This window comes from Phyllostomus discolor, chromosome 12, assembly GCF_004126475.2.
Source record: "Phyllostomus discolor isolate MPI-MPIP mPhyDis1 chromosome 12, mPhyDis1.pri.v3, whole genome shotgun sequence".
Classification (NCBI taxonomy): Eukaryota; Metazoa; Chordata; class Mammalia; order Chiroptera; family Phyllostomidae; genus Phyllostomus; species Phyllostomus discolor.
In genome coordinates this window covers 52,079,512-52,089,759 of record NC_040914.2, presented here as the reverse complement: position 1 = coordinate 52,089,759, position 10,248 = coordinate 52,079,512, and the positions used below count along the sequence as shown (strand labels likewise).

At 47.0% G+C, this 10,248-nt stretch overlaps 1 long non-coding RNA gene across 2 annotated transcripts; it reads left to right on the top strand.

The window, feature by feature from the left end:
- Positions 1-21: 21 nt before the first annotated feature.
- Positions 22-9,922, top strand: LOC118497481. 2 transcript variants are annotated; one of them, XR_004900003.1, is made up of 5 exons: positions 22-860; positions 4,355-4,500; positions 5,278-5,372; positions 5,925-5,990; positions 6,608-9,922. It is a non-coding gene; the product is annotated as an uncharacterized LOC118497481 (long non-coding RNA). The 2 variants fall into 2 exon arrangements; XR_004900004.1 differs by lacking the exon at positions 4,355-4,500 and having other exon boundaries at positions 30-860; positions 6,608-7,126.
- The last annotated feature ends 326 nt before the right edge of the window (positions 9,923-10,248 follow it).

Genomic DNA, 10,248 nt, shown 5'->3' with positions numbered 1-10,248 from the left:
GGACAGGGGCGGGCACACGGTTGGGCACTCCGCCTGAGCCTGATATATCAGGGAATTTGTGGCCTTTTATAATGGGGTCACACGCAAGCCGAAGCACGACTATACACAAAGTGCCCCGCAATGATTTTGATGGGCAGGACACACTTATTTCCCCGACCTCCGGCCCCGCACTCAAACCCACTGAGCACACAAGCACGCGCTCACACGAGCGGCTTAGCGCACGCGCCCTGGCTCCTCCCCTCCGTCAGCTTCTTCAGGCCCCGCCCCTCGAGCGCTATTCTCCGGGACCCTTTCGATCCCCTCGGCCTTTTCTCCCTGCCTTCACCTCTAATTGGACGCCGGCCTCCACTGACAATGTCCCCCGAAGACTTGAGCCCGCCTCCCTCCCAGCCCCGGCGCCGTGGGGGCGGGGCTGGGCGGGGCGTCGGCGCCCTATTGTCATGGAGACGGAAAGCTTGCGGCAGCGGTGGCGGGCTCAGCCGGGCAGAGGTGGCCGTGAGCCAGCCGAAGCTGAGGCCGGGCCGAGCGGCCAGGACGACCTAACGAGGAGGGGACGCGAGCCGGCGAGCGGCGGCTTCTCGGGCAGCCCAGGGGCGGCGTCCTGCCGGACGCAGCCAGGCCCGGGTGGTCGCAGGGAGCGCCTCGGGGCGCCCCGCCCTGCTGCCTTGCCCCCCCCCTACGGTCCCCCGCCTCTCTTGGCCCCTCGGCTCCCGAGCGACCGCCCCCGGCTCCGCCCGCCGCCGCCGTTCAGCCCCTCGCGGTAACGGTCGGTAGCGGCCCGCGCGCGCGCCGCCCGCCGGGGGCTCGCGTTGGCCACGAGGGAGCGTCCTCGGCCCGCGCTCCCGCGACGCGAAGGAAAGGTGAGCCCTGCGCCCCCATCCTGCCTGGTCCCCCCACCCCGTCGCGCCCGGCCTTCCCGCCCCTCGAGCGGCATCCGCGTCCCCTCCTGAACCGGCTAGACAGCGGCGAAGCGCCGCCACCGAGCGTCGGGCGGGCAGAGGCCGCGTGAGTTGGGGGCGGGCTTCTCCTGGGGTCACGGACCCCGGGCGGGCGCGAGTGGGGTCCCCTCCCTCCACGCGCGACGGCGGCACCCTCTCGGCTCTCGTCCGGGATGCTGAGTGCCGAAATGGAGCCGCGGAGGTTTGTGCCACCGAGGATCCGGGTCTGTCACACAGACATCCTCATTACATCCTGCTGCCACTTCGGGCCGCTGGGCGCTTCCCCTCCCCCAACCCCCATCCGCTCTCCCTTCACTGTCTCCTTTTGGGTGTCGGGGCCTGGAGAGCATCCCGAAAGATAGGGCAGCATTCAGAATTTATGGTCCTATTGCTGTGGTTGTCACCTCCGCTCTACGTCAGATTTACGACTCATTTCTTAAGGGATGTCTCTATTTTCTGCTTTATTTACACACGGAGGGCTCCGCGGCTCGGCTGCCCACGGCCGCGCGGCGTCTGCCATGGACCCGGGCTCAGGCACGGACGGGAAGAGCGGGTCATCAGCAGGAGGAAGGCATTCGGGGCTGGCGGATTTCTTCGCCTTCGCGCGAAAGCTTTCGCTTTTTTTTTTTTTTTTTGCCGGTTTTCACTTTTTATCTCGGTAGGGGTGGCAGTTCGTTACCCTCCCCCATTCCCCGTTTCCCCCCTTTAATCAAGGGCTTTTCCGAGTGGGACCCTGCGGACTTGTCAGTAGTAGTGTCCTCGGGCTGTTGTCACTGTAAGCGTCCTCCCCCAGCGGAGGTGGCGACGACTTCCCCCTTCCTTCGCGTTACCAAGATGGCTTGTTTTGGGGGTGGGGGAGCTTACTATTGCGTTTTATCTTTCTGAACATTTTTAACTTAGACGAGGGACAGGTAGGTATGTTCCTGGTTGCTTCTCACGCCGGAGTTTGCATTTCTTAATTTTACAGCTCCCCAAGGATTTATTGGTTCGCCGTGTCTGCACGGATCCGGTTAGGCATAACTTGAAAGATGTTAAAAATAAGATGCACCATTGTATGTAGCTCAGACATGGCGTTAGAGCTCGCTTTTTGAGTTTTCGGCTGTACAGCTGTCATTGTTTAAATCAGGCGCAAAAGGAGGTTATTCCTGTTTATTTAGCGTAATAACTGTTTACAGTGGAAACTTTGAAGACTCGGGAAAGGAGGTCTGCTGTCTTTTGAAGATCTCATCCTTCTTGAGGGAGGGACCCAACACCGGGCGCTGGGAGAGCCAACAGATTGCTTCCGTCACATCACTTTGCTGTTTTGGAGTGTACTTAAAGGATTATGATTGATAAGGCTGTCCTGCCAGAGAATGTTGACACAGGTGTGCATCGTTATCTTAATTAAGATCCTGAGAAAGTGTTGTCTATGAAACCGTGACACAAGGAGGGCCACATATTTCTGTCCAGTTTTGCTTCTGGAGAATTTAATTGCCCTCCAAACCCGTCTTTGAGCTTCCAGATTTTTGTGAGCGCTTTGGCAACAGGAGTTTTAGCGAGAAATGGGAGTTCAGCGTGAAGTGTTCCGGCTTGTCCTCCTGCTACTTGTGGCTTTGGGGCAGTGGCTTCATCGGCCTTCTTTGTGCCCTGCGCCTTGGTGGTTAGTGATTGAGAAATAAAAGCGCAGAGCCGAGTACTAAGCAAATGTTTATTAGTGCTGGGAATCTTGTAGGGGAAGGCGTGCTTCATGTGTAGAGACAGGAATAAAAAAGGTAAATATATCAGGCATTTATACCACTTCTTTTTTTTTTTTTTTTTTGGAAAACATTCTCCTGGAATGTTTTCATGATCGAAAAGAATTTTTTTTTCCATATCATCAGGTACTTAGCTAACATTGCTTATGGAATGCCCTGTTTTTTTTTATTTCCAGAAAGAGAAAACAAACTTTTATTTTTCCAAAATGCTGTTCTGTGGATTCGAATGGATGAGTCAGTGAAGGTAGCACCTTTAGCCTCTCTGAATAGTGTAAGGATCTGAAACACACCCTGGGTGACCACTAAATTAATGCTCCTGCCCTTGGCTCGAAGTCTCTGAATGGGGAAACAATAGCAAGACGGATACTGTCGATCACATTGCCCTGGGCTTACCCAGAACCTAACACCCCTTCCCATCAGCATCGCATTAAGATTTCCCCCCTCTCTTTGTAGATCACGATTTCCTGGAAGTCGGCTGTCTGTCAGTGCGCGTGTGAGACGTGTGAGTGTTTTTGTTTAATGTGAAAACTCACTGTAGAGAGAGGAAATGAAAGTGGAGGAGGCCGTGGGCACAGGGATCCGGAGGCCAGGTGGGGGTTCGCGGCTCACTCCTGACTCCAGGGCTGATGAGCCGGCCAGCACGACCTCCTAGACTAAAACCAAAGACAGACCTGCTTAGATTTGTTTGCTGGAATTACAGCAAGAGCATTAATGGTGAGGATAATTGCTTTACTTATCCCCCCAATGCCTCCATCAGAATTTTTTTTTTCTGGCAGCTAAAAAAATTAAGATCAACATCCCCATGCTATTTCCCATGTATTTTAAAATTTGACATGCCGTGTCAAAAGAAATGGAAAAGGAACATATGAATCAATTACCTATCATTCCTTTTTATTAATAACAAATAATTATTCATTTATATTTACATTACAGAACTCTTAGGAAAAATTTAAATGTTCTTTAGCTGATGGCATGCAAGTCAATGAAGTTGTATAATCCTGAGTGAATTATAGATTGTGGAAACAGTATTATATTTTGGAGTAATGATTTAAATTCAGGTAGCACAGCCTGTTCTGTGTAGTGATATCTCAATATCTGTATATTTCCCTTCAATGTCTACATTTTGTCGGCTTCTGTATTTTTAACCTTTTGTGGTACGATTATTCACTGTTTCATAGAGAATAATTGTTTTTAATAGAACAGCCATTGATGCAGCTCAAAGAGGATGTAAAATCTTGGGGTTTTTTTCTTATTCAATAATGACCTTGGGTTGCTTTTCTAGCACTATTCTGAAGTGTGATTCTTACAACTTATTTCTGCATAAACCTGCGGTATTTTTATAGCCAGAGTATACCTCACCCCCAATTTAGCTTGGCAAATTAGCTTAGGTGCTTCGAAATTGAAAACCAGTATATTCTAATGTAGTTTGAATTTAAGTCTTTATTAGTAAGGGTGCTCTTAACATTTGTTCAGGAGAAGGGAATATAATTTTCTCTTGCAGTTGTCATTTACGTAATTCACTTTTCTCGCCTTTTCTCGGGCTAATGATATTCCACACCTTGATAGGGCCTTTATTTGTTTACTCGCCGTGATATGCAGTGATTCCTTGGAGAAAATTCGATTAGATATTCATGTCTAATATCCCCAAAGTACTTAACTAGTCTTCTGTGCTTCCCTAAACAGAATCGTCTCCGTTTGCCGTGCAGGCGGTGAGTGTGGTGCTTCCGTAACACACTGGGATGTTTTCAGCTGAGGTGACTGCTGACCCGTGGGCTTCCTCCAGGTGCTGGCTGCACGGCGCCCTTGCACACCCCTGGGCCCATCTGCGAGTGAGTGTCCGCACGGGGCGTGTGCGTGCAGGGAGCCCCAGGGAGCGGCAGTGTCGGTGTTACCCAAGCATTTGTATTGCTGTTGGGCACCGAGCGCAGCGAGCCACTTGGGGCCTTGGACTGTGTGATTGTACCCGCGCATGAAACAGAGCTTCAGGAGCAGAAAACATTTTGATTACTCACGGAAATACTCTGAATCGTTCATTTTTAACAGTATCATTAGATAGTGAGATTTATGAGAGTGCTTTTCATAAAATCAAGGCTGAGGTTATCTTTTATAAAAGAATTTTAAACAGATTAAAGAAATAATTTGTTTAGACCAAACTGCAGGTTTTGATTGTTTTCATTACCCAGCTCTCTCCAGAATACACGCGGCGGGAGCATGAGCCCCAGGTGTGAGTGCCGCGCTCTTTCGGTAGCCCAGAGTGCGCAGCCAGGTGTGAAACTTGTCGTTTCTCATCAGAACGGGGGCTGCCGAACACAGGCAGACGAGAAAAGCTATGAGAACAAATGATTTTGCAACGTATTTGTGTTGTGTGGCGAGGAGGGCAAAGGACCAGACTTGGTGAGAGAAAACATTCTGTTAAGTAAAAGGAAATGGTTGTGTGACCCAGAGAAGCAGATTGTGCAGAAGACCCTGTAGTCCGCAGAGCCTGCAGTGGAGCAAATGCTTCTCTGTGAACACCTTCAAGGGCAGGAGAGTGATTTTTAACGTCATGCAAAGTGATGTGTAATTGTACTTAAAAAGCACACGTGTGTTCCCCTATTGCCAATTAGGCCTGATCGACATGGGGTTGCACGGATGACCGAGAGCTGAAGTATGACGACAAGTTAGAAAACGCGCGACACAAATGTAAAGAACACGTTAAGCAGTGAGTATTCTGATTTCTCTTTGTGTGCCTTTAAGCTTAGGTTTTTCCCCCCACCCCCTGTATTGTTTTAACCACGTTAAAGTTGCAGAATTTAAAAGGTAAGAGCATTGGGTTTTTTTTTTCCTCCTGAGAATAAATACAGGAAAAAAATCTAAACATATATGTGAATTGGCTGAGTTTTATATTTGCTGTCAGCCAACATATAGTATTAAGTTGAATATGTCATGTATGTTAATGGTAGTCAAACATATTAAAACTAAGACTCCTTTTACATAAAATAGGTCTGTCGGTGGGGCGGGGAGCTGGCAGGAGGCTCCCCACTCTTTTGAGGGTGTGAAGAAAACGTGTCCTTTCGGCAGGAATAGGTTGTGGCTGATTAATTGAGAAGGTTGTCCTGAATGTTCTCTGGTGGAAATAGCTCGAGTCTACTCTTTGAGAAATGTATAATTCAGGAATAAAATCAATTGAGGTGTTGGTAATTAAATTGTAATTCCATGAAGGACGGAAGAGTGGGAGAGATGAGGCTAACTTATGGCTGTTTTTCTTTTCAAGACTCTGCCGTCCGCAACAGAGCTACCGCACTGGCTATTGGAAGGAGGAGATTCTGAAGATAGGGAGGTAATATTATCTTTTCTTTTTTTTTTTAAAGAATACTTTCCTCTATAATCCTAAGCCCTTATTACATATAAGAACTTTATCTAGTGGACAGCAATGTCTTTACATTGGAGATAGGAAAATGATCTGATTTTTTTTTGTCCGTGCTAAGTTCTGAGCTGCTTCTTCCAGGGCTGCGGGTTGTGCTGGGGGAGCTGAGAAATCCCGTCGGGGCCTACTCAGCACCCTTAAAATAGCGTCTTTCTGGGAATCCGGACCGTGGCGGTGGCCCGAGCGGTCCTGCGAGATGTTGTGTTAGTTTGTCACTGATGTGGGTGTCGTCGGCAGGTCGCTTAGCTGCCCTGGTTTACCTCCCGGCCTTTGTTGTCTTATCTGGGTGAGCGCTCCGTCTGCGTTCATTGCCACGGCCACACCCCGAGTGGGAGATGGGTGCTGGACTCCCGGTGCCAGGGCTCTGCCAAGGAGTTGACTCGGCCCGGCCTCGGCCCAGGCCGCTCCAGGGCGCCGCAGGCTGGGAGCTCACCGGCGCGGGTGCTTTCCCTGGTTCGCAGCGTTAAGTCCCTTTCCGTGTTTTGCGTGATCCCGGGCTGCGGGTAATGCTTTCCCTTTCCTCTCGTTAGGTCGGCCCGCTGCTTCCTTGGCAGCTGTTGCGGGGAGTCCCGTGGAATGGAGAGCCCTGTGTGATTCTGGAGGATGTCCTTGATAATCCATTCGCGGGCCGTTTCATTTGCAAGAACCCCGTGTCGGTGATAAAGACTGAGTCTGAGATTCTTGAAGAACAAGTGTCATGTTCAGTCTGTGCCCATAAGAAAAGCTTCTGTCTTCTCAAACTGTGTTACCGCATCGAGTGCGCAGGTTAAATTGAAAACGTAAAAGCTTTTTGTAAAGGGCCAGTTAGCACCTCTAAAAATGCTCATGAAGGGTCACTTTGAGTCACGGTGTTTATATATGTCTCACTTTTAAGGAAAATGATACACTTCTCTAGCCATCGAAAATATCTACTCCCTGAGTTATATCTGTGGGAAGATATTAGCAGGACAATAAAGGGCTTCGTGGTGTCTAATTACATAATGAGGAAATTGGTGAGCAAGGTGGTAACTCAAATTAATTTCTTCCACTAAAGGAGCTAGTGTACACTTGGAAACAAAGACCCTCGGGAAATCCCCTTCAATCTTTAAATCAAACGCTGTGTTTGGTTAACACAACAGGAAGGGGAAAATATTACCAATCTCAAAAGTTCTTTCCTTCACGCCCAGGTAGTGGTTGTAAGCAGCCGAGGAAAGCGTTACAATGGGGCCGAGAAAAAATGGTGATACTGGAGTGATTCCTTAGAAAGCAGTTTAGGTCTGCGAAGCAGTCCAGTATTAGGACCTTGACCAACTTTTACACTTCATGTGCTTGGTTTATGGCTCCAGTGTGTAAAATACCGGCCTCTGGAATAGCTTCACGCAGAACGTAAGAGTCTTTTTGAATTGGCTAACAGCCCTTGCTGGTCACCTTAAAATATGCTACGATATTACAAAGTTACAATGTCATATTTATTAATAGAAGGAAAATATAAAATTTAATATCTGGGCAACTGAGACCTTTCAACCTATTTTAAAAGTATAATCTTGACATCTATGACACTATTTTTGTCTTTGTTATGTAGATAGAATTATGGCTATTCTACATTTCAAATGTATTTATTAATTCCAAATTCTAGTCTCCGTATTGGGGCTTTTCCAATAAAAGGTGTGTACGTGCTTCAGAGAGTGAAATTTTGAGTCTCGGGCTGATTTATTAAGCCTTAGTACACAGAAAAACAGCCTTGATTAATTTAGGAGTCTGGAAGGGGGCAGGCAAAACCGTGTTGAGCTGAAATTTCCTAATGCAGCAACCATTTAAATTAAATGTTTGTTAACATAATAGCAATGGCATTTTCTCCTCCTCCTCCTCCTCCTTGTGGTTTTGTCCAGCGCGGTGTCGCAGTGGCGGCCGTGCCGACTGCTAAGTGTTTAAATGATGACACCATTCTGTGAAGTGATTTTGAAATGAGAGGTTCCAGCCAAGAATTACGTCTGCCCCCACCTCCGCCACGTCCCCCTCTCTGGCAGTGAAGATTATGATTGATCTGTTTGTGACAGATTGCAGGAAGCAGTCATTGATTTTTCAATATTTTACCTTAAAATTATTTACAGTTGTAACCATGGGGAGGCATTTCCACGGGCTGTCAGCCCCTGAAAGGCCAGGATAATATTCCCTGCTCTCTGACAAGACAAATTACCTGTAATGAGCGCAGTAGCTGAAGGGTATACTTTTATTTTAAAATATGTCAATAACCCCAGTGACTAAACGAATATTGATTTAGCATAATGAAGCCTGAGTAATGTGAAAATGAGCTTTTTCAAGGGGCATGGCAAAGACTTGCTTTTCGGCTGGTTGCAAGGAGCTTTTCATTCTTTCCAGCCAGCTAGTGGAGATAAAGAGTTTTATATGCAAAGCAGCAGGAATGACGGTGGTGTTCCGGAGAACCGCGGTCCAAATGTTTCGCCCTGGCTCTTAGCGATTTCTTTTTGAAATCTCGTGTGGACTCGTACTTGAGTGACGGGATGGCTGCTGATTTGCTCGAGCTGATCTTTAACCCACATAATATTTTTACAGCTTCCACATATTTTGCATTAGACCTTCGGTCATGAATATTAAAATGTAACCATACGCACAGTCCCTTGTAGGTGACATAATAATTACCTTAAGACATTTCAAATGGGTTATGGTAGTAGTTAATGTGCCGTGTTTTATGGTAGAATAACTCCCAGTCCCCGGACATCAGATCCCTTTCAGGGGGGATGAAGATTGATTTACTTAAGCCCTGATATTGTAGATGCTGGTGTGTGTTTTTGTTTTTATCAGACTTCTCCCCCTTTTAAAAATGTCCTTCTCACCTTTTTGTGGATGAAGATCTCAACACAGAAGGTCTTTCACGCAGGGGTGACAGCAAAAAAGCATATAGCTTTGTTTCCTAGTCCGTCACGAAGCCTGAAGATTTTATGCCCGAACCAGTATCTCCATATCTAGCTTGATAAGGAGCAATAGGGCAAACAACGGCAGTAACATGTAGCAGAAAAGTAACTATTTGAACAAGATGTCAAACTGATTATTTCATGGGAACCTAACATGTTCTATGATAACTCATAATAATAAAATCTTATTAAAAAGCAATCGGTGGAATCCCTTTAGAAATTAAATCGTAGTTGTCATTTCAAGAAAGTTCAGATGGCTCTTTGTGAGTGCAGTGCTGGCATTAGGAATGTTGCAATAAAATGAAACCCGTAAACATACCTTTTCGTGGAACACGGGATGGCCTCTAGCACAAAAATTCACCGTTTTGTTTTGCCCCGGTACTTGCCTAAGGCCGGGACACAGAGGACTTCTGTCGCTTGCCTTCGTGGGGCCCCGCAGTGAGCCAGGCGGTTTATAAAAGACCGGTTTCGTGGTTCTGGATGCCGTGGGACCTCGACTCTACGTCGTCCTGCCCCCACGTCCTTTCCCTGTTCTATGAAAGAGCCTTTGGAAATAGAAACAGGAGGGACGCACCACCACCCTAGCATAAAACTGGCGGTCCTCATTCTCCAACCTTTACTTTGGTTTATAATTGTTTAAGTGGATGTAGCGTCCACAGCACTTACCTATGGATAAGACATTCGGCTATGCCTTCCAGGAAAGAGATTTTAATAGGTTTTTTTTTTTTTTTAAATAAAGCATAGTTTCTTCCGACAAATCTATTCTAAGGAAAACATCTGTATTGTTGTGCTTAGTTTATTTTGGAGTGAAATAGTAAATACATTGTATTGAGTGCCTCTTGACCTCAGCATTCTTTTAAACCTGTGTGTTCATTTTACAGTACCTGTGGAGGGCTATTTATGTGAATTGCATTTAATAAATGCGTAGATACAATAAAGCATCTTCCGGGCAAACTGTTTCTCTTTTGGGATTCACTGCACCATTCTCCATCTCCCTGCCCTCCTGAAAACAGCAACAGCCTGTCCTTGTGCTCCTGTGGGGAGAAACCACGTAAACATTGTTAAATCATGCGAGTCGCTGCCTTGGGTTGGCTAAAGCATTTATTTATTGAAGAGGAGAAAATGTGCATTTGAAAAATATTTCTTGTATTTATATCTCTTAAGACGAATCGTTTACGTTGGTTGCTGTGGTACGGACCAGCCAACTTAGTTAATATTTTTTTTCAGAATTCGTTTCACTGTGTTTGGCCAGACCTTCC